Consider the following 26,894-nt stretch of genomic DNA (forward strand, 5'->3'; position numbering starts at 1 on the left):
GGTAAAGAGGTCTGCGTGGTCAAGATCTATGGATCCTGTGCTGTGCTTAAATGCAAGGACTTCTTGTTTGCTAGCCGGATTTCTTTTATAGAAAAAAAAAAGTTTTTATGCAGGGATGGACTCCTAAAGTATATATTTTTCTCTAATGTAGATTGTGGGAAGAGAGTTTCATATTTTTTAATGAGACTTTGCTCCTACTGTTGTATAGGATGTTTATGTGTGTGTTTAACTATGTTTCCTTTTCAGGGATCATCGGAGCATATATAGAGCTGGGAGGCTTTTCAGCTAGTTAGTTAGTGAGATTGTGTACCATTATACTGTGGTTTTGTTTACGGCTGTGAACATAATGTTTTATAGATATAAGTCTCATAGTGTCTTTAAACTGTCCTTTCTCTCTCTCTTTGCCTATCTAAAGTTATAAGAAACTCAAATGCTTACTCTCAGGCTTGAGAGTTACTGTTACTGTGTCGGGACAGACGTTGGGGACAATGTCTATTGTAGTGGGGGGAGTATGTAGCGCTGGTAGATTTGCAATCTACCGCATGTTAGGTAAATTTAGTAAATTGTGTGTTAGGAAGGTTAAAAGTTCACCTCTGTTCCAGCTTGGCTGACGTTGTGGGTGTTTCCGTGCTGACTGGTGGGTGTCACTGTTACCACTGGTCAGGGTTGGAAAGGCAACGTGTTGAAGCGAATAGATGCTCCTCTGTCCCGGAGGCACGCTCGGTGGAGGTGGTCCTCCGAGTTGCATTCTGGGTGAGGGTATTTATGGGACAGACGCCATATTTTGTGGTTCATTTTACAGCCACCTGCTGGCCCTCCTGGCCGACAGGTATGCGTTAAGGAGCTACCTCGTGGTCCTCCGATCAGCAGGCCCACGATACAACGGCGCAGGGGTGGGTCCGGAGGCTTGTCTGGAGCCTACCACCGCGGCCGAGGAATGGTCCTGAGCTGTCGGTCCTGTGTGACGAAGCTGGACAACCGAGGAGATCCCAGGGGAGGACCCGTCTTGGAGAGATCACGCGGCGTGCTGGTCTATAGAGGGGCCTGGTGACTTGGTTGGAGGATGTATCCAAAAGTAACTACACAGCATAGTGTTGCCGGCTTGGCTTAAAGGTTCAAGCACTGTGACTGACTTTCACTACAGCAAATCTTTACATCCTGTGGCAGAGGATTGTATGGATTTTATTCCCAAACAAGTCTGTGGCAGAGACTTTGATTCGTGCTGCATACTGGCTGCTAGACCGGTGAGAGAGGTCTATCCAGACGAGCAAGGAGTGTGTCCCATGAGGGGAGCGCATTTCAAATAGTATTTGAATTATACCAAGACCCTTTTTTGCCAAGAGAACCCTTTCAGAGAATGTTTGAGTTTCTTCTGCGAGTTTCCTTTCTACCTCTTTTCTGCTACTTCCTAAGTTGTTTGCTTAATAAAGCATTGAAAACGTACTCCAGTGTTGGTGCGTGTGTCGTCCAGAAGTAAACTCAATGGAACCCTAGACCCGGTGCCGGTGAAACAGAGGGAAGCAGAGTGAAGGTAACAGACCCGCTTAAACCAGCAGCTCCGCAGTGAGTTAATGCTACATATTAATATGAGTATACCTTTAAAATCTGGGTTGGATGTGTTCCAACTAAGGGGAGAATATCATTGACACTGCGTCTTGTTGGCATGGAGGAGAGGCAAAGCATGCCTCAAAACCAATATCTGTCTGAAAAATAGATATACAGGCATACCCCACTTTTAAGTACGCAATGGGTTTTATTTACTAAAGCTGAAAAGTGCAAAAACAGGCTCACTGTTGCATAGAAACCAATGAGCTTCTAACCCCAGCTTGTTCAATTAAGCTTTGGTAATAAAACCTGGACGCTCATTGGTTTCTGTGCAGAAGTGAGCTTGATTTTGCACTTTCCAGCTTTAGTAAATAAACCCCATTGTGTACTTAAAAGTGGGGTATGCCTGTATATAGACAGGGAATACAGCAAGGACATGCTAAAAAAGTCAAACCGCAAAACCCAGTGTAAGCATCACAAGTTAACGGGTATGTAAGGCAAACCTCTTAGTAAAAAGGATATAGTACTAAGCTGTATTAAAGAGCAACATACTCAGACATTAGAGATAGGGCTCAGGATATTGCCCATAATGTCTACAAACCACCAGTGTTTAAACGGTAAAGGCACTGTGGGATATACAAACAATAACAATAACCATACAGGTGACTTGGTATACCTACATCACATAACCACATCATTGCTTCAAGAAATAAAAAACATCCTTACCTGGTTTAGAGGGTCAACAACACATCCAACCAAGTGTCCATATCACTGATATCTTTAACAGGTAGATACAAGTATCCCACACGTCCTCAGATAGTGTCTGAGTCTCCCGAGGACCCACTAGTCCGACGAAAACCCCCCACACAGAGCAGTCCCTAAAAAGGCAAAGGAGGCTGTCACTGGGGAGACAGGTGGGTCCTCTCTCAAATTGGCCAATCATCAAGGTGTGCTTAACCACTTGCCGACCGGCTCATGCTGATATACGTTGGCAGAAGGGCACGTACAGGCATATTAACGTACCTGTACATTGCCCTTTAAGACGCAGCATTGTGGGCGCACGCCCGACGCGAGCTCCGTGAGTGTGATTGCGGGTCCCGCGGACTTAATGTCCGCGGGGATACCCGCGATCATATCACAGAGAGGAAGAACGGGGAAATGCTGATGTAAACAAGCATTTCCCCATTCTTCCTAGTGACAAAACACTGATCACCGCTCCCTGTGATCAGGAGCGATGATCAGTGTCGTGACACACGTAGCCTATCCCCCCTACAGTTAGAACACATCCATAGGACACACTTAACCCCTGCAGCGCCCCCTCCTGGTTAACCCCTTCACTGCCAGTCACATTTACACAGTAATCAATGCATTTTTATAGCATTTTTATAGCACTGATCGCTGTATAAATGTGAATGGTCCCAAAATATCGCCAAAAGTGCCTGATGTGTCTGCCATAATGACGCAGTCATGATAAAAATCGCTGATTGCCGCCAAAAAAAATTATGAATAAAAATGCCGTAAAACTATTCCCTATTTTGTAGACGCTATAACTTTTGCGCGAACCAATCAATAAGTGCTTATTGCGATTTTTTTTAACAAAAATATGTAGAAGAATACGTATTGGCCTAAACTGAGGAAAAAATTGTTTTTTTATATATGTTTTGGGGATATTTATTATTGCAAAAAGTAAAAAATATTGCTTTTTTCAAAATTGTCGCTCTGTTTTTGTTTATAGCGCAAAAAAAAAAAAAAAAACGCAGAGGTGATCAAATACCACCAAAAGAAAGCTCTATTTTGGAGAAAAAAAGGACGTAAATTTTGTTTGGGAGCCATGTCGCACGACTGCGCAATTGTCAGTTAAAGCGACGCAGTGCTGAATCGCAAAAAGTGCTCTGGTCTTTGGCCAGCCAAATTGGCCGGGGCTTAAGTGGTTAAATACATATCCAATATGTCTGTAAGTGGAAGGGAGCCAGCATACCCAGAAGGCAACAAAAATCAATATCAGATTCCTGCTGCCCGCAGCCGTGCGGTCAGTGTAAAAGCCTCCCCTACACAAATCTGGGCATAGCAGAAGGCAGATGTGATACCCAGTCTCGCAGATGGACAGAAGTGACGTCAGAACCGCCAACACCACATACCATAGCCGGAGGTGCGTTCCAGTGTGGTAGTGTGCACTTGCCAGGAAGATGACCAGGTCCCTGTTCCCCGGGAACCAGACCGGACCAAGATCATGACATACTGTAGCCGACACCCGGCAACCATATACCATGTACCAACACCCACACTCAGATCCAAACAAGTGGAGGAGATAGGACAGGTTAACACATGGTAACCAAATACCATACAGCAGAACCCCACACTCAGGTCCAAGCAAATAGAGGGGAAGGACAGGCTAGCAAGTAGACAAGGCAGAGACCGAGGGGAGGCAGCAGCCGACACATCCAAACAGCTCAAAAGATCCACCCCAACAATAAATATAACAAACCACCTAAGACTGACTTTGAGTCAATAAATAAAAAACATATCAACGCAAATGTAAACAGTATTCAAGCCACATATGTGAGATATCGCCACGATTGTTAGAGCAAGAGGAATAATTCTAGCTCAAGACCTCCTCTGTAACTCTAAACTGGTAACTTGTAGACATTTTTAAAGTATCGCCTATGGAGATTTTTAAGTACCGTAGTTTGTCGCCATTCCACCTGTGTGCGTAATTTTAAAGCATGGCATGTTAGGTATCTATTTACTCGGCGTAATATCATCTTTCACATTATAGAAAAAAATTGGGCTAACTTTACTGTTTTTTTTTATTCATGAAAGTGTACAAAAATTGCACTTGAAAGACCGCTGTGCAAATACAGTGTGACATAAAAAAATGCAACGACCACCATTTTATTCTCTAGGGTCTCTGCTAAAAAATATATATATAATGTTTGGGGTTTCTAAGTAATTTTGTCAGAAAAAGGCTCAGGCATGAAGGGGTTAAGGTTATATTTACAATTCTTTTATAGATATTTCATCTGTGTATGCAGCTATTTGCATGGAATTCAGCTTAATCACCTCAGCTCCAGAAGGTTTTACCCCCTTCATGACCAGGCCATTTTTTGCTATTTAGCACTGCCTTACTTTAACTTTTATTTGTGCGGTTATGCAACACTATCCCTAAACAAAATGTATATTTAAACATTTTACATTTAAACATAACAATATTTTTTTACCTTCTGCTATAAAACATGTAAAACATTTTTTAATAAAAACAATCTAATTTCTTCATAAATTTAGGCCAAAATGTATTCTGCTACATGTCTTTGGTAAAAAAAACAAAAAAAAACAAAAAAACAATAAGTGTATACTGATTAGTTTGCATGAAAGTTATAGTATCTACAAACTATGGTATATATACTGGAATTTTTATTTATTTTATACTTGGTTGGCTGTTTGTCTAAACTTTCACGCCAATCTGCATTTGCTTGAGCAACGCGCCACAACTGGGTGCGGGGTGTTTGCATTTGAATGGGATGTGTTAAGCCTAGTACACAGCCTAGTAGACACTATCACTATCAAAACTGACAAATGAGGTTGGAGCCACTGTACTAGCAATCCAATGTTAGTACAGCGATCTCCCCTGCTGAGTCGTTGAGTTGTGACAGGGGGTAGGCCCCCCCCCATTGGCTGAAAGTGCTGATCGGGAGTTGGTCGTCTGAGGGTTTTCCAGTATGCATTGCTGCTATACACACGGGCCGAATGTTGACCAGTTTTTATTAAACCGCCCGACATTCGGCCCATGTGTATTAGGCTTTAGATAGGCAGTTGGCTGGGCACAGCTTAACTGTTTTTAACGCCCCCCCCCACCAGTGGTGGCTGGTGGTATATTTTTTGGGGGGAGGCAAACAATCCAATCCACCCCCCGGTCGGTCACCAGCCCCGCACTTTCCCCATTTAGGATGAAGGCAGTGCTTCCTCTGGGAAGCTTCCCCTGCGTCTCCTCCCTCCTCCTCCTTGGCAGCCAACAGGATCGCTTCTCCTTTTGGCCAATCAGGTGATGGGTCTCAGGACCCGCTTCCTGATTGACTGGGAGGAGAATCAGAAAGACAATAGCGAAAATTAATTCGCTATTGTCACACAACTGGGTGGGCTCAGGGGTGCAGGGCTCTGCACTCTGAGCCCACCCTTTTTTGAAGCCTATTAGAGCACGTGCTTCTATAAAAAAAAAAAAAAAAAAAACCCCTTTGGAATCTATGAATCCGGTACATGTAGACTAGGGTGCATGGATTAGGGGGACGGCGCCCCCTGTGCCCCATATCGAAGGGCCGCCACTGCCCCCTACACACACAAAACCGCAAGTTTAAAGGAGCCCATAAACAGCAAATATGTTTTAAAACTGTGGTTATCCTTTAAATGTTCAGTCCGCCCTGGTTATGGAGAGATGCTGGTTGTTAAAATCTTATATCTTTGAAGGACTCCAGTGGTGTGATCTCCCAGCTGGAGATCCCAGCTCAGTCTCTGCCCCTCCCCCCAGCCTCAAACTCTCACTTCTCTTGTTGCAGCAAGAGGATTCTATTGCCCTTAATGCAACTTGAATGGAAAACAGCGAGAGCGAAAACACCCTTGTAATGGTAACGGATAAAGATGGGCTGACTTTCATCTTATCAAAGCACTTGTTATTTCTCCTTTTTTTTCTGACCCTCACACTATCCAGCTATTGTGCGGATTGCTTCCATTGCTGGTAAAAAAGACAATATAACACTACAAATAACACCATATTCCTCTGATCACACCACTTATTTTTGGGCCCGTGAAGGTTTGTGCTATTGCACTTACCATATTTTTTCATTTGCTGATTCGCCATTCCTTTCTTTTGCGGTTCTTCCAAAACATTTGTTTTAATTATCATCTACCAAACATCTCTCTTTAAAAAAATGCTGAATCTCGTGAACCGTTTTCTGCTCCTGAAGAATAAAATGTTGATTTCGGAAGTTTATCTGAAAGAGGAAAACCATCATCATTCCTGCAGAGTCCTCGCTTCTCTTTGTGGAGTATTTCTTCTTAAGGTGGTTGTAAACCCTTTAAAAAAAAAAAAAAAAAAACCTGCAAGACAAGAGCATAATGAACTAGTATGCATAGCATACTAGCTCGTTATAAATTACTTACCTTAGATCGAAGCCCCCACAGCGGTCCTTGTACACCGCTATGGCTGGCGACATCGTTCCCAGAGTTAATTCCAGGTATCGCTCTGGCGCTGTGAATGCCAGGAGCCGTGATGACATCACTCCCCCGTGCGGGAGCCACCAGAAAGGGCGTACTAACTAAAACAACGGCATGAACGTGCACATGCGCTGATGACGTCGGCACATGCAGATACAGGGGATGTCTCCTAAACTGGGTTTAAGCCCATAATAAGGCTTACCTGTAGTAAAAAGTGGATGTAAAGGGTTTACAACCACCTTAAAGCGGTATTGAACCCAAAACCGAAAATGTAATATTTAGCAGCTTACCAATCGTTAAATGCGGTGGCTACATTAGTTTTGCTTTATTTTGTCTACTTTTACTTGGTGATCCAGCCAGTAACACTCTTCCTTAGGATATCTACACTCTGGATGGAGATGCAAGTGGACACCTTTGGACAGCAAGATTGTCAATCTGGGGGCAAAGTAGTGTTACACTAGCATATTTAGGAGGACTTGACTAATAAATTAGGGACTCATGCACATTGGATGTTCGCTACTTTTAGAGGCATCTGGAGTTTTTTCTCCTGCCTTTAACTACTTGCCGCCCGGCTATAAAGACGGGAGAAAGACGGCTATAGCGTGGGCCTTAATTGCCGGGAGGGCGTCCATGGATGTCCTCCCGAGCAAGCGCTGCCTGCGCGACCCTGCGAGTCGTGCGCGGCGCGCTCTGTGATCACTGAGTCTATGAGACTCGGCTGATCACAGATCCGTGTAAAGGGTTGATTCCGGCCCCTTACTACGTGATCAGTTGTCAGCCAATGACGGCTGATCATGTGATGTAAACCGAAGCTCGGTAATCGGTCACTTTTTTTTCTCACGCTGTCAGCGTAAGGGGAAAAAAAAACGCCGATCACCGGCTTCTGTCAGAGGGACGTCGTTCCCTCACGCAGAAAGCTGCGGCTGCATTTTCTGTGCCAACCAGTGTCAGCTGCCAGTGCCCAGTGTGCCATCTACCAGTGCCACCTATCAGCACCCACCAGTGCCACCTACCAGTGTCCACAGTGCCACCTATCAGTACCCACCAGTGCCACCCATCAATGCCCACCAGTGATGCCAATCAATGCCCATCAGTGTCTCATAATCAGTTCCACAGATCAGTGCTGCTTATCAGTGTCACCTACCAGTGCCTACCAGTGCCCATCAGTGCCACCCATCAGTGATCTTTAGTGCCCATCAGTGCCACATATCAGTGCCGCTTATCAGTGCCACCTATCAGTGCCCTTCAGTGTCACCTATGAGTGCCCATCAGTGCCAACAATCAGTGTCCATCAGTGCCAACTATCAGTGCCACCTATCAGTGCCACCTATCAGTGCCGCCTCTTCGGTGCTTATCAGTACCACCTATCAGTGCCCTTTAGTGCCGCCTATCAGTGCACATCAGTGCACATCAGTGAAGGAGAAAGATTACCTGTTTTCAAAATTTTATAACAAAGTATGAAACAGTTCTGTTTTTTTTTCTAAATTTTTGCTCCTTTTTTGTTTTATTTAGCAAAAATAAAGAACCCAGCAGCAATTAAATACCACCAAAAGAAAGCTCTATCTGAGTGAAAAAAATGATAAAAATTTCATTTGGGTAAACTGTAGCATGGCCGCGCAATTGTCATTCAAAGAGTGATAGCGCTGAAAGCTGAAAATTGGTCTGGGCAGGAAGGGGGTTTAAGTGCCCAGTAAGCAAGTGGTTAAACACCCCTGCATGTTAGCCTATGTGTTCATGCAAACATAGGGTTTTAGAGGAGTTTAGGGGATAGAGAGTTTTCTAGAGACAGAAAAAACTTCATGGCCAGTGCGTCCAGGAGCAGCAGAGTTTTGGCAGAAAAAAAAAGGCTTGATGCTTCTAAACGCATAGACATGTGTTAACACTAGGCACCATAGGTGGTATATATATATTTATATACACACAAACAGATGCACACACACTTATAGCAGAGCCGGCACAGTGAAGGGTACGGTAGCATTTCATTAATGGCAGAACTAAGCAGAGGGAGATATTTCCGTCTCCCTGCCGACAAACACAGTGTGATAATGCTAAGACACATCCAGCACACCCCCTGCACACGCCTATGCTAGGCACATTGATCACTTGAGCGTTATGTGTTTGTTACCCCAGCATTCACATTCCTGAAATGTGCCTGCTGTATCATGTACTTGTATGAAAAAGTATCCCGTTCTCTTTGTATTGCTGCCTTTATGTGAAATCCCTGGTCTTCCTGCCAGTCCCTCTGCTTTCCTATTAGAAACTGACCACACTAGGCAGGAGAGCACAGCATGGTCAGTTTTCTAGCTATGCTAGGAACTAAGCCAGACTTGTTCTGACGTGCCTCTCCTGCACAGCCTTTCACTGAATAGCTCAGTGTGCTACTGTTTCTCCTCCTCCAGCTCTTATGCAGCTGAGAACAGAGGGAATTTTATTATTTCTAAAAAAGGGAAAAACAATTATTTTTTACTGATTGGGTTGTTTTACAAGGTGATCATTTACAATCACTTTAATTAACCACTTCCAAACCGCCGCACGCCAATGTACAGTTGTATGCAAAAGTTTAGGAACCCCTGACAATTTCCACAATTGTCATTTATAAATATTTGGGTGTTTGGATCAGTAATTTCATTTTGATCTATCAAATAACTGCAGGACACAGTAATATTTCAGTAGTGAAATGAGGTTTATTGGATTAACAGAAAATGTGCAACATGCATCAAAACGAAATTAGACAGGTGCATAAATTTGGGCACCCCAACAGAAAAATCACATCAATATTTAGTAGAGCCTTCTTTAGCAGAAATAGCCTCTAGACGCTTCCTATAGCCTGTAATGAGTGTCTGGATTCTGGATGAATGTATTTTGGACCATTCCTCCTTACAAAACATCTTCAGTTCAGTTAGGTTTGATGGGTGCCAAGCATGGACAGCCCGTTTCAAATCACCCCACAGATGTTCAGTGATATTCAGGTCTGGGGACTGGGATGGCCATTCCAGAACATTGTACTTGTTCCTCTGCATAAATGCCTGAGTAGATTTTGAGCCGTGTTTTGGGTCATTGTCTTGTTGAAATATCCAGCCCCGGCGTAACTTCAACTTTGTGACCGATTCCTCAACATTATTCTCAAGAATCTGCTGATATTGAGTGGAATCCATGCGACCCTCAGATTTAAACAGATTCCCAGTACCGGCACTGGCCACACAGCCCCACAGCATGATGGAACCTCCACCAAATTTTACTGTGGGTAGCAAGTGTTTTTCTTGGACTGCTGTGTTCTTTTGCCGCCATGCATAACGCCCCTTGTTATGACCAAATAACTCAATCTTTGTTTCATCAGTCCACAGCACCTTATTCCAAAATGAAGCTGGCTTGTCCAAATGTGCGTTTGCATACCTCAAGCGACTCAGTTTGTGGCGTGTGCAGAAAAGGCTTCTTTCGCATCACTCTCCCATAAGGCTTCTCCCTGTGCAAAGTGCGCTGAATTGTTGAAGGATGCACAGTGACACCATCTGCAGCAAGTTGATGTTGTAGGTCTTTGAAGGTGGTCCATGGGCTGTTTTTGAGCGTTCTCACCATCCTCTGCCTTTGCCTCTCCAATATTTTATGTGGCCTGCCACTTCTGGCCTTAATAAGAACTGTGCCTGTGGTCTTCTATTTCCTCACTATGTTCCTCACAGTGGACACTGACAGCTTATATCTCTGTGATAACTTTTTGTAGCCTTCCCCTAAACCATAATGTAGAACAATCTTTGTTTTCAGGTCATTTGAGAGTTGTTTTGAGGCCCCCATGTTGCCCCTCTTCAGAGGAGAGTCAAAGAGAAGAACAACTTACAATTGGCCACCTTAAATACCTTTTCTCATGATTGGATGCACCTGTCTATGAAGTTCAAGGCTTAACGAGCTCACCAAACCAATTGTGTGTTCCAATTAATCAGTGCTAAGTAGTTACAGGTATTCAAATCAACAAAATGACAAGGGTGCCCAAATTTATGCACCTGTCTAATTTTGTTTTGATGCATATTGCACATTTTCTGTTAATCCAATAAACCCCATTTCACTACTGAAATATTACTGTGTCCTTCAGTTATTTGATAGATCAAAATGAAATTGCCGATCCAAACACCCAAATATTTATAAATGACAATCATGAAAATAGTCAGGGGTTCCTAAACTTTTGAATACAACTGTACATCCTTACTTTGAAGGGGGATATTGTTGTTATGGCAGCAGCTAGCTGCCCCAACCCCAGTATCCTCTTCTTCGGCCGGCGGTCCACTTACTCGATAAGAGTGGTCTCTGCAGCGGATTCGCTGCAAAATCACTTTTATCGGTGGCGGAAGAGGTCCCCCCCTCCCGCCGCATTCCGGTGCCCTTCCGGCGCTTACCGGGGCCGTCGGCAGCGGCAGAGGCGATTGGATCTTCAATGCCTTGCTTGGCATTGCAATTCTAGTGTAAATGTGAAATCTGAGGTCTTTTTGACCCCAGATCTCATATTTAAGAGGTCCTGTCATGCTTTTTTTATATTATAAGGGATATTTACATTCCTTGTAATAGGAATAAAAGTGACACATTTTAAAATTTTTTTTTTTTAATAAATTCTTTATTTGAAAACATAAAATATATAACATAAGCATACTGTGGTACAGAGAGCTCCACAACATTGTTTGTATTGTAGTTCACCTCGACGGGTCCGACCATCTAGAACGGGCACCATTGACCAACTGATAATATGAACATTTAATCTTGGACTGAATAGCGGACCTCGGGTCGAGAGGCTAACTGTATCCTCAATTTTTTTTAAAAACAGTGTAAAAATAAAAAAATATAAAGTAAAATAAATAAGAAAAAAAAAATTCTTAAACGTGCCCTGTCCCACAAAGCTCGCGTGCAGAAGCGAACGCATATGTGAGTAGCGCCTGCATATGAAAACAGTGTTAAAACCACACATGTGAGGTATCGCCATGATTGGTAGAGTGAGAGCAATAATTATAGCCCTAGACCTCCTCTATAACTTAAAACATGCAACCTGTAGAATTTTTTAAACGTCGCCTATGGAGATTTTTAAGGGTAAAAGTTTGTCGCCATTCCACGAGCGGGCGCAATTTTGAAGTATTACATGTTGGGTATCAATTTACTCGGCGTAACATTATCTTTCACAATATAAAAAAAAATTGGGCTAACTACTGTTGTCTTATTTTTTAATTCAAAAAAGTGTGTTTTTCCCAAAAAAAGTGCTCTTGGAAGACCGCTGTGCAAATACGGTGTGACAGAAAGTATTGCAACGACCGCCATTTTATTCTCTAGGGTGTTAGAAAAAAAAATGTATAATGTTTGGGGCTTCTAAGTAATTTTCCAGCAAAAAAACTGTTTTTAACTTGTAAACAACACATCTCAAAAAGAGGCTCGGTCCTTAAGTGGTTAATTTCAGTGGCCAGAATAAATGATTATTCTGGCCAGTGAAATGAAATAATGCCCAAACATTTGACGCCTAAATGCTTGATGCAGCTAGACGAGTCAAAACAAGTTACACACTTTTATAAGCGTCAAGTTTTTTTTTCTGCAAAATGCCCCGGCCATGAGGTAAGGCTTTTAGGAGAGATAGAAAAATGTCCAGTGTGCATGAAGCATTAATACTGAAGTTTTTTTAACATTAATGAAGAGAATGCAATAAGGTAAAACACCTTCATCCTTTAAAACCACTTTAAATAAAAGCGTATCTTAAGCAAAGGACACATTTTATTGTTTTGCAATTTACCAGATCTTAGGTGGCTGCATTAGTTTTAGATTTTCCAGGGTTTTTTCTTTATTTTCCCCTGGATGACATCTTGAAAAGATCTTTGAAAACTGAACTCTGGGCATTAAAATATATTCCCCATAAATTCACAAAGGATATATATCCATGTTATGTGTAGCAAATGTATTTCAAAAACTATACATTACCTTATAAAATAGCCGTGATATCATCACTGTGTTGTACATAGCTTGTGTAGAGAGCAGAGCTGTGGGAGGTACTCAGCAGGCCCCACCCACTAAGACTGCCTGCAGAAAACTACAGGAAGGGGCGGAGACAAGACCAAATACCCTGCACAAGGAGAGAAAGCAGCAGTGACTGGTCTTTATTACAGGAAGTTCCTGCCCAAAGGCAAGGCACACATGACATTTCATGCTGGATCACTGCACCAATCTGGAGAACATACAAAAAGGACACCAAGATTTACGTAAAATATGTTTATTTAGACAACATTTGTTAAGCCTAGATTTCAACTTTAAATCTGTACTAACTTTTGAAATATCCATTATTCCCTATTTGAAATGTACAGATTTTGTTGGATGTCATTAAGTTCACATCCGCTTGGATATTTATTTGTAATGCACCCTCTTCCTCTTCCATTGTGTATTTGTTGTGGTGCGACAAATAGGTTTACCTCTTTCCACAAAATATGCCACTTTTATCTAAAAAAAAAATCAGTTCATCATTTTTCCGGTACACCAGTTAGCTGCTTTTTAAATGTGCTGGGAAATGCTTGTGATACAGTAAAATTTCACATAAATTTTAGTTTTCAAAATCTTTACAAATAGACATCTACAGTATATCTCAAAAGTTGTTAATCAGCCAGGCTGATTGGCTGCAGTGAAATAAAAAAAAAAAAAAAAAAACAGAAACATGATAATTGTGCAAAAGTTTTAGACAGGTGTGAAAAAAAAGCTGTACATTAAGAATGCTTTCAGAGTGTTAATAGTTTCTTTTTGGAAACAAACATAAATGGGATATCCGCGCTGCCAAAAAACGACACACTATAATGAGAAAGCAGCCAGCACAATTTTATTTGATTCACAAATAAAAAAGCATATAAAGTCCACATTAGACATGTGCACTGCCGAAAAATGTGTTCGTTAGTGAACGTAACAAATACAAATTTATCCTACGTTACAAAACGTGGATGAGTGAGTTTGGAGTAAAGGAACTTGACTGGCCTGCACAGAGTGCTGTGCAGGCCAGTCAAGTTCAATTTTTTTGTAACCTTTTTTGTAACCTTGGCCAGATCTCTGCCTTGCCACAATTCTGTCTCTGAGCTCTTCAGGCAGTTCCTTTGACCTCATGATTCTCATTTGCTCTGACATGCACTGTGAGCTGTAAGGTCTTATATAGACAGGTGTGTGGCTTTCCTAATCAAGTCCAATCAGTATAATCAAACACAGCTGGACTCAAATGAAGGTGTAGAACCATCTCAAGGATGATCAGAAGAAATGGACAGCACCAAGATAAATATATGATTGTCACAGCAAAGGGTCTAAATACTTAGGACCATGTGATATTTCAGTTTTTCTATTTTAATAAATCTGCAAAAATGTCAACAATTCTGTGTTTTTCTGTCAATATGGGGTGCTGTGTGTACATTAATGAGGAAAAAAAATGAACTTAAATGATTTTAGCAAATGGCTGCAATATAACAAAGAGTGAAACATTTAAGGGGGTCTGAATACTTTCCGTCCCTACTGTAAATTCCCTCATACCCTCAGAAGAGTTCTCCCTTAAATATTCATCTGTAGACCTAGCTATTCAAGCTATCATTAGTATAGGAGCAGGCGCTTGGTTGTCTAAAGCGGGCATCTCGAACACCTTCAAGTTACTACCAATCGAATCGTACCTCTGGCGATGGCATGGAATCAAGTGGAAAGGCTTGTACTATTTCGCCACTAAATTGACTTTTGGCTCCAAAAGCAGCCTGTGGCTGTTTGACACATTTGCTCAGTCCCTTTCTTGGATCCTGTCACATCACACATCCTGTCAGAAAGTGATTCACTACCTAGACGACTTCCTGCTCATTGAGAAACCTAGTGAGCCCCCAGTAGATCTTAACAGCTTAAGAGAGGTGTTCTACAATCTCAATGTGCCTATAGTAGAAAAGAAAGTGGAAGGCCCGGCACAGCTCATCACCTTCTTGGGTGTCACGCTCGACACTCGCGCCATGCAGGCTAGCCTGCCTCCCGAGAAATTGACCCGCATCAGGACGGTCGTTCATACCTTCACCCAGGGGCGGACTGATAACTCATGGGGCCCCCGGGCAATAGGAGATTATGGGGGCCCTAGGCAATCAGAGATTATGGGGCCACACAGTATACACACACATACACAGTATACAATCACACAGTATACACATACATGTACACACAGACAGATGTAAAACAAAACACAGATTTATACATACTCTCCCTGGTTTTACTGAGGCTGGCAACCCTGATGGGGCCCCCTAGTGGCACAGGGCCCTCGGGCACTGCCCAAGTGGCTCAATGGTCTGTCTGCCCCTGCCTTCACTGTTACTCAAGGGTGCACTAAGAGGCAACTACAATCTTTGCTTGGCATGCTTAACTTTGCCATGAAGATCACTCCTCAGGGGCGATCCTTTATCTCCCGCCTCTTGGTGTTTCTCTCCCAGGTACAAGACCCTAACCAAATCCTTAAATTAGACGGGGCAGTGATAGCTGATCTGGCCATGTGGGATGATTTTCTCACAAACTGGAATGGCATATCGATGTTCATTCCGTCAGCATCTCCCTCTTCACCTCAGATAGGTTGCCATTGGTTTGCAGGGCCATGGCCGCCAGAAATCCTCTTGATTCCCGGGTTCAGTCAATCCTCCTCTTTGTTTGAGCTCTACCCCATTGTTGCAGCAGCTCAAGCCTGGGGTGCACCTGGGCAGGACAGACAGTGACATTTGCCACAGGCAGCCAAGCCACAGCCAGTATCATAAATAAAGGCCGGTCCAAGTCGCTGGTCATCATATCCTTCCTGTGCAGGCTGGTGCAACTATCCCTACAGCACCAATTTAATGTCCTCTATGTCCACATCCCAGGCAAATGCAATACCTCGGCCGACGCACTTAACTTTGCGTCATTCTTTTTTGCAGGAACCTGGAGCCGACCCGACGATGTCTGCTATCCCACATTGGTCGCAGCTAACCTGGCATTGAAACAATACCTTCACGACGTTACCTGCCTCATTAATCTATCATTATCTCACAACACCCTGAAGGCCTACTGTACTGCCTGGAAGATCTATGACAGGTTCCTAGCCTCAAACCCTGGGGCAGTACCAGGAGATCCCCATCACATCCTGGCCTTCATATCATACTGCCACACACAGTTGGCATTGTCACACAATACCATTAGACTCTACCTAGCTGGCATCCAGCATTTCATCTCCTTACAAGATCCTACCAAACCATCTTTGTTTGCTGCCCATGCGGTCAAGACCATCCTGTGCGGTATTCACAGCCTACACCTACCTGTGATCAGCGCCATATTCCGAGACATGTCTACCATCCTCTCACGTTCCCCTTTGGGTTGTTACCCAGCTTGGTCATTCAAGCAGCCATCTACCTGGTCTTCTACGGCTTCTTACTCCCGAGTGAATTCATAGTCACCGGCCCCAGTTGTAAGATGTTACGTAGACACCACCTCACACGCCACCAGAGTTACTTCATCCTGCACCTCGTGGTGTCCAATACACAACAGTCTGGTCCGGGGGTAGATGTCAAACTTTTCCAAACTCGCAACGCCTGGTGCCCCGTGGCCATTCTAGATCAGTTATTAGCTCATCTGTCCGATCTCTCGGAGGACAGCCCATTACTACCATTCCCGACTAGCCCTCTAAGTAGCAACCAGTTCACTAGACACGCCAGGATTCTTTTGCACAACTTAGGCCTTGACCCCGGCCAATTTTCTGGACATTCCTTTCGCATTGGAGCAGCATCAGCAGCCTCACAAAACGGGGTCCCGGACCACGTCATCAAGAAGATGGGCAGGTGGAAATCCACTTGCTTCACTCGATACATCCCCAATCCGCAAGCAGAAAAGTCAGGAGCCTTCAGCAAGCTTGCCCTGTAGTATGTTATTAAACTTAAATAAATAATTACCTCCCTAAACAAGTCTTTTGCGCCCTTCTCTTGGCATACCATCCAGCAGACCAGGGCACACTTCAGGTCTACTTTATGTTGTTAGTCTTGTGACGTGTTTATGTGGTTCATATCTCTCCGGGCAGAGGGCTCCGACCATAAATAGGAAAGCCAGTATGGTGGCCTGAAATTATGGGAGGAGCCCGGGGGGTATTTAAGCAGACCACCAATGATGGTCTGTGTCAGTTTCAGTGCGCGGTACCCACCCACCCATTCCCCTTCTCAGGGTACTTCTCTTAAAACAATTTCTCTTGGTATACTGTCCAGCAAACCACCAGGGCACACTTCAGGTCTAATTTATACGTGTTTATGTGGTTCATATCTCTCCGGGCAGAGGGCTCCGACTATATATATATATATATATATATATATATATATATACATACACTATATATAGGCTATTTGGAACTTAACATACTCACTTAAAATAGTTTAGACAATATCCAGTATTTCAATTAGATCTTTTACTGGGTCCCTGCAGTATGTTATAATAATATATTTATATACACTGTATTTCTGTATAGGCAGTTTATGGAGACATCTTTTGTGAGAACTGAGCTAGCTATACTGCTGTGTAAAACTATCAATATTCCAAAACTAAATGGCAATTTATAGAGTACTGTTATGTTCCCATATCAGGGAAATACTTACATGTGTAATTGTGTTGCTCTGTGGATGCAAATCCCTTTATAAATCTCTAATATTTGCTGCCATTGTGGCTGTTAAAGCCTGCACACTGTCAGTCCGAAAATTGAACATTTAAAAAAGTTACTAAACAGAGAAAGAAGAAATTCAAGACGATTTAACGGAACACATAAAGGAACACATAATATCACTCTGGCAATGAGCTCAAGAAAATGTAAATATATTTCACAATGTATTGTAAGCCAGCATAATACATTAAGAGGAAGGAGAGCCAATTCACTTGGGTCTCCATATATTGCGTATTGAGAATCTCTGATAGGCGGCTGGAGTCTGAAGAAATTTTTGAAATGAGGCGATATGTTATGTGTATAACAAAGGTACTTATTTAGGGTTCAATATAAAGAAAAAGCTTAAAGATAAAAATATGGATGAAGATTTGAGCTTCTTCCCAGAAGTATTTTCTGGTGTTAATTAGCTGGGCTTAGATATGTATATGTAGCGCCCACCTGTTTAGGTGAGTGCTATAGTCGGAAGTTAGGTGTGGAGATAGGTCAAAAATGCCAGTATTTCACCCTGCGGTGCAAACTGGTACGGTAGATTGTCATGGGAAGTTTACTAGAGTAGAGGAGGGTGTGACCCCCCTGCACTCTGCTTGGACAGTTTCCTCTATTTTCTAGGGTTTGGCTTAGAAGATAAGAGGAATACAAGTGTAGAGTGACAGGCAGTTCTGGAAGACCCCTATGGACCAATCATTAATTTGTTTGGGCAGAGGCGGGACTCCTATAAAAGGCCTGGTCACATGTTTCCTGGGTGGTTTTGGGTTGGTTAGTCTGGTGGAGGATGTAGGATCCAGGAGGTTTTTCGTGGGTGCTTTCCCCTTCGGGGGAGAGGGACATGCTACCTGGTGTGGTTCTTGATGAGAAGAGAAGAAATCCAGGAGTGAGGATGTAGTCACCGGTACAGCGTTGGTGCTCTCCCCTGTGGGAGGAGAGGGAAAGCAGGTTATGCGGATGGAGGAGAAACTGCAGTACATTCTTCTTAACCATTGCCAATACTGACATGTTAGGACTGGGAGAGGATTTTCTATGTGCGACATGGATCATCACTCGGAAACACAAGTGAGTGTAACCCAGGGGGAAACAGTACTTATGAGAGACTTTATAGGGGTTAGTGTGTGGGTTCAGAAGAACTGATCTGGGCCCTAGAGAACTAATACCCTGGAGGAATCCGAAAGTCATCTCCTGAATGTTATTCAGAGTATCGTTCATGGAGTTAGAATCAGAAGTACTGCAAAGTCAGAAAGTGGTGGCTAACAGGAAGAAGGAAAGATGCATTGCACTATGAGAACCTATGCAAGATGGAAGTTTACTAATAGGGGCTTCTTACAATCTTGATGTAATATTGTATTGTTTATCACTCAACCGCTCTGGAAGTCATTCAGAGTGACTTTTCAGTACAGTGCAGCATCTCATATGGAAACCGCAATAAAGTTGTACATAGTTTACTTTCAATGACTGTCTGCATGTTCTATTTGGTTGGGAAAAAAAGGGGTAATGGAACAAGCTCCGGGGTAGAACGAACTTTTAGTAGGGCGCTACATATACATGTACTGCTTCATGTGTGAATAAGGAATGCAGTTACATAATAGTAAAGATTGCTCAGCTTATATCTGCTGACTGTGTCCATTGTCAGGAAACTACCTTTAAGCTGGATGCAGTATACATATGTGCATCTCCTGCTGCATTTATTGTAATCTGACTGCCAACACCAGTAGCTGTCAGAATACCCAACAGCGCCTGCATCTGATTGGATGTAATGGTTGGTCAGTTAATGCAACTGAAGGATGTCGGGTAGGAGGGTGGCGAAAGGGCCATCCACAGAGTGAATTTTGTCTGGTTCATGATAAACTGGATGGATTGTATGGGGGAAGGAGGAGGAAGATAAGGACTGAAGAAGGATTGGAGATAGATGGGAAGATAGGGAGGAAGGGAGGAGAAAGAGAGGAAGGAAAAGGAGAAGAAAGGAGATGCGCACACCCATGGTCTTTTAGCATCCTAAAACGATACAATGATAAATAGGTATGTAGCACCCTCTAGCTAGAGTGCTAGATGTAAATAGGTTTGTTAGTATAAGCAAATTGGTCTGGCTGAGAGCAAGGCCTGGGTTGAATCTGGGTCAGGGTTGAGTGACTCAGGGAGGCTGGATGACTCAGCAATCAGCATCTCTGGTGCCTCCCCCTGCTTTCTGGAACCTTGAAGAAGCTTCCAGATGTAGTGGGTGGAAGCTAGGAGGAGCTGCTTGGTATATTTATAAGGGCCACAGCCAGTTCCCAGCAAATGGGCTGGCAGGGGGCAGGCCACTTCATAAATAGACATGAGTCATGCCAGCCGGGGTGGTTGGGTGGAAGTTCTGCAATCAAGTGTGCTGGAGAAAGTGAGGAGTGTATATAGATTATGTATATAGGAGAAGTTGTACCTGAAGTTGTTTGAAGTAAAATGAAAATCCCATAATTCTTCCAATTCCTATACAAGTTATATCCCCTCAATAAAACAAAAAAAAAGTACTGGGATCAGTAGCCACAGGAGTTATTAAGCTGGACACTGATTTATTTGCTACATACTGAAAGAGGCCTGCCTATAACTTGCTATTGCTCTAAATCTGAGTGAGTGATTTTTGTCAGAATCACAAACAACGTGCCAGCAGGAGTTCTGCGAGCAAGTGTGCTGGAGGAAGTGAGGAGTGTATATAGACTGTATATAGGAGAAGTTGTCCCTGGGATTATTCTGAAGTGAAATTGGCATCCCATAATACCCTATCCCCATTTAGGTTCTAATCCCTCCAATAAATAACAAAAACAAACTACAGGACTGTTTTCTGACTCTGCAAGACTGTGGAAATTTAGTGTGCCTGCCTGTGCAGGGTGGGGGCTCCCAGATTATCTGTGGCTCCTTAGGGGGTGTGCTACAGGTAAGAAAGTCACAACATCTAACTTATCATTTTGTGGACCTTTATTTTTGAATTCCACTTGTAGACAGAAGAGCTCAACAAAGTAGCATTCAATTGTTGACCCTGCCTTCTGTCAGTGGTATAATTCTCCAGTTACACTGATGCTAGCTCTGCTTTGCCATTCATAATACGGCAGACATTTACTTTCAATTTGTGACCTTAAAATTCCATCACAGTGCCAATACTAGCACTGCACATATGCATGATATTGGCATAGAGCTGCTAGAATGATAGCCCCCTCTCATGGTAGATGGCAAGATGGCAGCACAGAAATAATAACCCAAAATTGGCTAAGATGGCCATTCCAACATGCCTATTGGTGGCACTGCAGTCAATAAAGTACTTTATAAATCTTCATACTCATCACATTTGCTTTAAAAGCTGGCTATATCTAGATTGTGTTGTTAAAGTATTCTACATACCACTAAAGTAATTTCACGTGCATTTATCTTGTAATATAGGGGAACCCAAATATAATTAGATGATAAATTGACACACAATATATCACAAATAGGAAAAAAAACACTTTTCAAAATCATATATTGCATAATTTTTGCATTAAATTCTACAATGCATCAACAATCTGGAGATTGTGTCGGCGCATTATGTGCTAAGAATGTTCATCACTGAACTGTAAGATAAATGCCCCGTTCCTTAGCAGCAAGTTATGTTTGCTGATGAATTGCAGTTTCTCTTCCTTCGTACAGTTTCCATTGTGCCGATAAAGCAGGATGATGGCATATTGTTCTGAATAGACATCTATTGTATTGCCTGCGAGTCAAATCCACATTAAAACCGAAACTGCTATTAGACTATAGCTCAAGGTCTCACTATACTGCATTCTGCAAATATTTCATATTCTCTCTACTTGGCACTGAATACAGGAATAATAACAATAACAATATGGTTTGTTTGAGACCTACAATCACTGGCATGCTGCATATCTTATTTACTTTTTGGTGTGTTCTATGTTATGTTTTTTACAAATTTACAGTCAGATCAGCAGACTCACAATGTACAAAGAAGGAAAGGCATACTGAAAAAAATGCCACATAGCATAGTGTAGGAGACAAAACCCTAACCTTCAAGGGTGGGAATGAACTAAAGCGTAACTTCACTTGAGAAAAAAAACATTTCCCTTTGGGTGATCTATGTACATTGCAGGGATTTCTAATAAACTTTGTTGCAGATTCCTACCTTTTGTTATTCTGAAGAAATCACTGTTTGTTCCTCTTTGCCCCTGTACCTAAGTGGGTCTAGTGGGAGTGGTTTCATAATTATCATTCAGCTGTGCAGCTGCAGAGCATTAATGAGGAAAGATTCAATTTTATTTATTAACCAATTAAGGACAGAGCCTTGTTTTGTGATTTGGTGTTTACAAGTTAAAATCAGTTTTTTTTGCTAGAAAATTACTTAGACCCTCAAACATTATACATTTTTTTCTAACACCCTAGAAAATAAAATGGCGGTTGTTACAATACTTTCTGTCACACCGTATTTGCGCAGCGGTCTTACAAGTGCTCTTTTTTTGGAAAAAATACACCAGTAAAGTTAGCCCAATTTTTTTTATATTGTGAAAGACAATGTTAAGCCAAGTAAACTGATACCCAACATGTCACGCTTCAAAATTGCGCCTGCTTGTGGAATGGCGACAAACTTTTACTCTTAAAAATTTCCATAGGCAATGTTTAAAAAATTCTACAGGTTGCATATTTTGAGTTACAGAGGAGATCTAGGGCTAGAAGTATTGCTGTCACTCTAATGATCACCGTGATACCTCACATGTGTGGTTTGAACACCGTTTTCATATGCGGCCGCTGCTCACATATGTGTTCGCTTCTGCACGCAAGCTTGGCGGCACGGGGCATGTTAAAATTATTATTTTTGTTTTTCTTATTTATTTTATTTTTTATTTTTTATTTTTACACTGTTATTTAAAAAAAAAAAAACTTGTGTCACTTTTGTTCCTATTACAAGGATTGTAAACATCCCTTGTAATAAAAAAAAAGCATGACAGGACCTCTTAAATATGAGATCTGGGGTCAAAAAGACCTCAGATCTCATATTTACACTAAAATTTAATAAAAAAAGTCTTTTGAAAAAAAAATGTTTTGACGTCACTTCCGCCCTGCAATGGTATGGAGCCGAGCCGGGGCCATCTTCCCCTCAGTCAGCTCCATACCACAGAAAAAGAAGGATCCAATCGCCTCCGCTGTTACCGACGGCTCCGGTAAGAGAGCACCGGAGATCGGCAGGAGGGGGGGCCCTCTCCCGCCACCGATAAAAGTGATCTTGTGGCGAATCCACCACAGAGACCACTTTTATCTGAAAGCTGACCACCCGCTGAAGAAGAGGATACTGGAATTATGGCAGCTACCTGCTGCCATAACAACGATATTCCTCTTCAAACAGCCGATGTATAACTAAGGCGGGCGGTTGGCAAGTGGTTAAAAAAAGGATATATATATATATTATCAATCAACTGTGTTTACCCTTTTTAAATCATAATGGCAACAGAAACTACCCAAATGACCCTGATCAAAAGTTTACATACCCTGGTGAGTTTGGCCTGATAACATGCACACAAGTTGACACAAAGAGGTTTGAATGGCTATTAAAGGTAACCATCCTCACCTGTGATCTGTTTGCTTGTAATTAGTGTGGTGTGTGTGTATTAAGGTCAATGAGTTTCTGGACTCCTGACGGACCCCTTGCATCTTTCATCTAGTGCTGCAATGACATTTCTGTATTCTGAGTCATGGGGAAAGCAAAAGAATTGTCAAAGGATCTGCGGGAAAATGTATAAAACAGGAAAGGGATATAAAACTACATCCAAGTTATTTGAGAATGCCAATCAGCAGTATTCAAACTCTAATCAAGAAGTGGAAAATGAGGGGTTCTATTGAAACCAAACCATGGTCAGGTAAACCAACTAAAATTTCAGATGCAAAGAAAAACCCACAAATACCCTCAGGTGAAATACAGGACTCTCTGAAAACATGTGATGTGGCTGTTTCAAGATGCACGAAAAAGAGACACTTGAATAAATATGGGCTGCATGGTCGTGTCGTCAGAAGAAAGCCATTACTACGCAAATGCCACAAAGTATCCCGCTTATAATACGCCAAACAGCACAGAGACAAGCCTCAAACCTTCTGGCACAAAGTCATTTGGAGTGATAAGACCAAAATTGAGCTTTTTGGCCACAACCATAAACGCTACATTTGGAGAGGAGTCAACAAGGCCTGTGATGAAAGGTACACCATTCCTACTGTGAAACAAGGAGGTGGATTGCTCATGTTTTGGGGATGTGTGAGCTACAAAGGCACAGGAAATTTGGTCAAAATTGATGGCAAGATGAATGCAGTATGTTATCAAAAAATACTGGAGGAACATTTGCATTCATCAGCCAGGAAGCTGCGCATGGGACGTACTTGGACATTCCAACATGACCATGATCCCAAACACAAGGCAAAGTCGATCTGTCATTGGCTACAACAGAATATAGTGAAGGTTCTGGAGTGGCCATCTCAGTCTCCTGACCTCAATATCATTGAGCCACTCTGGGGAGATCTCAAACGTGCAGTTCATGCAAGACAGCCCAAGAATTCTTATTGTCAAGAAGAATGGACAGCTTTACCATCTGAGAAGATAAAGAGCCTCATCCACAAATACCACAAAAGACTTCAAGCTGTCATTGATGTTAAAGGGGGCAATACACGGTATTAGGAACTGGGGTACGTAATCTTTTGATCAGGGTCATTTGGGTAGTTTCTGTTGCCATTATAATTTAAAAAGAGTAAACACTGCTGATTGATAATAAATGGCTTCATCCAAACACTAACCATGAGTGAAAGGAAAGTTTTTGTGTTATAATTCATATTCTCTGAAAAATGACCAAGAAATCATAAATTTTGCCAGGGTATGTAAACTTATGAGCACAACTGTATATATATATATATATATATATATATATATATATATATATATATATATATATATATATATATATATATAATCTTGATGTTAATAAATCTACTAATATGAGATACTGTGATAAACCATCTATTGGTCATAATAAAATCCCAAGTTGGCTTATCCTGCTGTTGAGTTTATTCCAGTACGTGTTCAACAAGGATTCCAATTTTAAGATACAAATATATAAAATGCCAATAGGGTAGAAATTATGGTAGTGTAAGCTTGTTAATTATACAAGTCATAATAGAAAGTAATTACACAAAAAGTGTCCTCTATGTCCCTTTAAACATATATTTTAAGTGTAAATACTTGACCTTTTTAAGAGCGGTCAAAATGTGAACCTAGATGTCTGTCTCTCTGTGGGGAAGGATATAAACATTGATATCCTTTTCTTGGGATTGTTGTTCCTTTTAACTTCCATTTGTTATGACATGGCACATATGAGATTTTGTGGAACAGTAACGGAAGATCAGAGGCATTTGCCCTGGCCAGGGCTCTCAGGAATCACAAACACAAAGTAACAATGAACCATCAAAGGTATCTTCGAGCTTACAGCCCAGAGGAGTCCATCACTAACATGTGTAGACCTTGCCACTTGAGATGGCTGATATTCCTGCAATATCGGCTCAAAGACACCAGTGCACTGGGATTCAGCAGGCTACAGCCCTTAGTTCAAATGAGGACTAAAAACCTTTCATGATTCATGACAAACCCTTAAACTGAAAATCAATGGCTTGACGCTCTGTTCATCACATTCCGGCAGGACAGATCGGTTTGAAAGATTCCAATTATTGATTGGCTCACACAAGACATCTCTCCTTATCACGCCAACAACTTAATATCATTTTACAAGGAGGGCAGGTCACTGCCTTGTAAAATACACACACGCAATATATATATATATATATATATATATATATATATATATATATATATATATTCAAGTGTTCAAGAGCAAATCAAATAAAATATATAACAATACTTATATACAATACATTTTTTTCAAGAGTAACAGAATCATTTTGATTGAGCTAGTGTATTTATTTAAAACAACTTTGTAGAGTTGCCATGTACTTTCTGAAACTTTCAATCTGGCTTTCAAGGGAGGGAGAAGGGAGTGGGTCATGTGACCCACGGGGAGCTTGCTTGTCTGATATTGTTTCATAAAGCCCAACTGAAGTTTGATTTTTTTTCTTACTGTAATGCTATCAGGCTGCATATACAGTAATACATGTGAATGTCTTTTTAGATTTTTTTATGACACTTTTTGTGCTTGCAGCAATAGTTAAAATTCCCTGGAGATCAACACAGAGTGCAAAGGCCCAACATGGTTCTACAATCAATAACTTTGCTCAGGAAACAACAGGTTCACCTTACTTTAGGGACTCTAAAGGGCATATATTTACCTTACCTACATTTCCCCAGTTACCAAAACTGCTGCCATGCCACAGAAATCCCTGCATTATTTTTGATATGCTGAGCAAGTCCAGACTTACACAGCACTGTGCATGCTCCCTTCCATAACATTTTCAGACTGGCCAATGGCTGTACAGGCACCAAGTGCTGAGGTATGAAGAGGTGGGCGGGGGTGCTGATGGTTCCCCCATATCTCCATGGAGAAGGTAAATGAATGCCCCTTAGAAAAGATGTTACTTTGCACAATATGGACATAATACGGATTCCTTTCTTTGTGTTGTTTACTTTCCATTTTCTACTTTGCAATCTTATCTTGGGTATTGCCATTTTTTCACATACAGTAATACCTTGTATTACGAGCATAATTCGTTCCAGAAACATGCTTGTCATCCAAAGCACTGGTATATCAAAGCGAGTTTCCCATAAGAAATAATAGAAACTCAGATGATTTGTTCCATAACCACTGCTGGTGTATGCAGTACTGTATGTGGCCAGAGGTGCGGGGGCAATGTTGTATGCAGTACTGTATGTGGCCAGAGGTGCTGGGGCACTGGTAGCTCCCAGCGCTTCCTGGAGAACTCAGAGACACACAGAGATGCTCAGAGATACTCGGAGACACTCGGGAACTGTTAACACTTTCGGGTGCTCTGACACACGTTACGCCCGCCCACCCCGCTGGAAGTGTCTCTGAGTGTCTCTGAGTGTCTCCAAGTTCTTCACAAAGTGCTGTTAGCCACCAGCGCCCCTGGATCTCTGGCCACATGCAGTACTGCATACACCACTAGCTTTGCTACATGGATTGTACTGCTCGTATATCAAGTCAGCACTCGCATATCAAGTCAAAATTAAAAAAAAAATGTGCTTGTGTTTCAAAATGTTTGTATAACGCGTTACTCATAATCCAAGGTATTACTGTATAGCCATTCTTTGCAAATCCAACCCATATATAAAAGTTATATTTATTTTGTAAGCATACTTTCTGCAGCTTTGCAAATATAGTATTTATGTATTTTTGGAGAGAACACTTCCCTGAGTGTACTGTTTACTATTTCATTACCCCTAAGGCACACAGCTTTATTCTTTTCCACTTCACTTATGTGCCTTTTGTCAGAGCTGTTTTTTTCCACATGGTGTTATTTATCA

The 26,894-nt window shown here is 42.0% G+C and overlaps 1 protein-coding gene across 1 annotated transcript in view; it reads left to right on the top strand.

Moving 5' to 3' along the window:
- Nucleotides 1–26,894, top strand: part of LOC141148876 (uncharacterized) — a 356,689-nt gene that overhangs the window by 59,036 nt on the left and 270,759 nt on the right. The window lies entirely within an intron of this gene.

The sequence above is a fragment of the Aquarana catesbeiana genome, linkage group LG06, assembly GCF_042186555.1.
Source record: "Aquarana catesbeiana isolate 2022-GZ linkage group LG06, ASM4218655v1, whole genome shotgun sequence".
NCBI classification, from domain to species: Eukaryota; Metazoa; Chordata; class Amphibia; order Anura; family Ranidae; genus Aquarana; species Aquarana catesbeiana.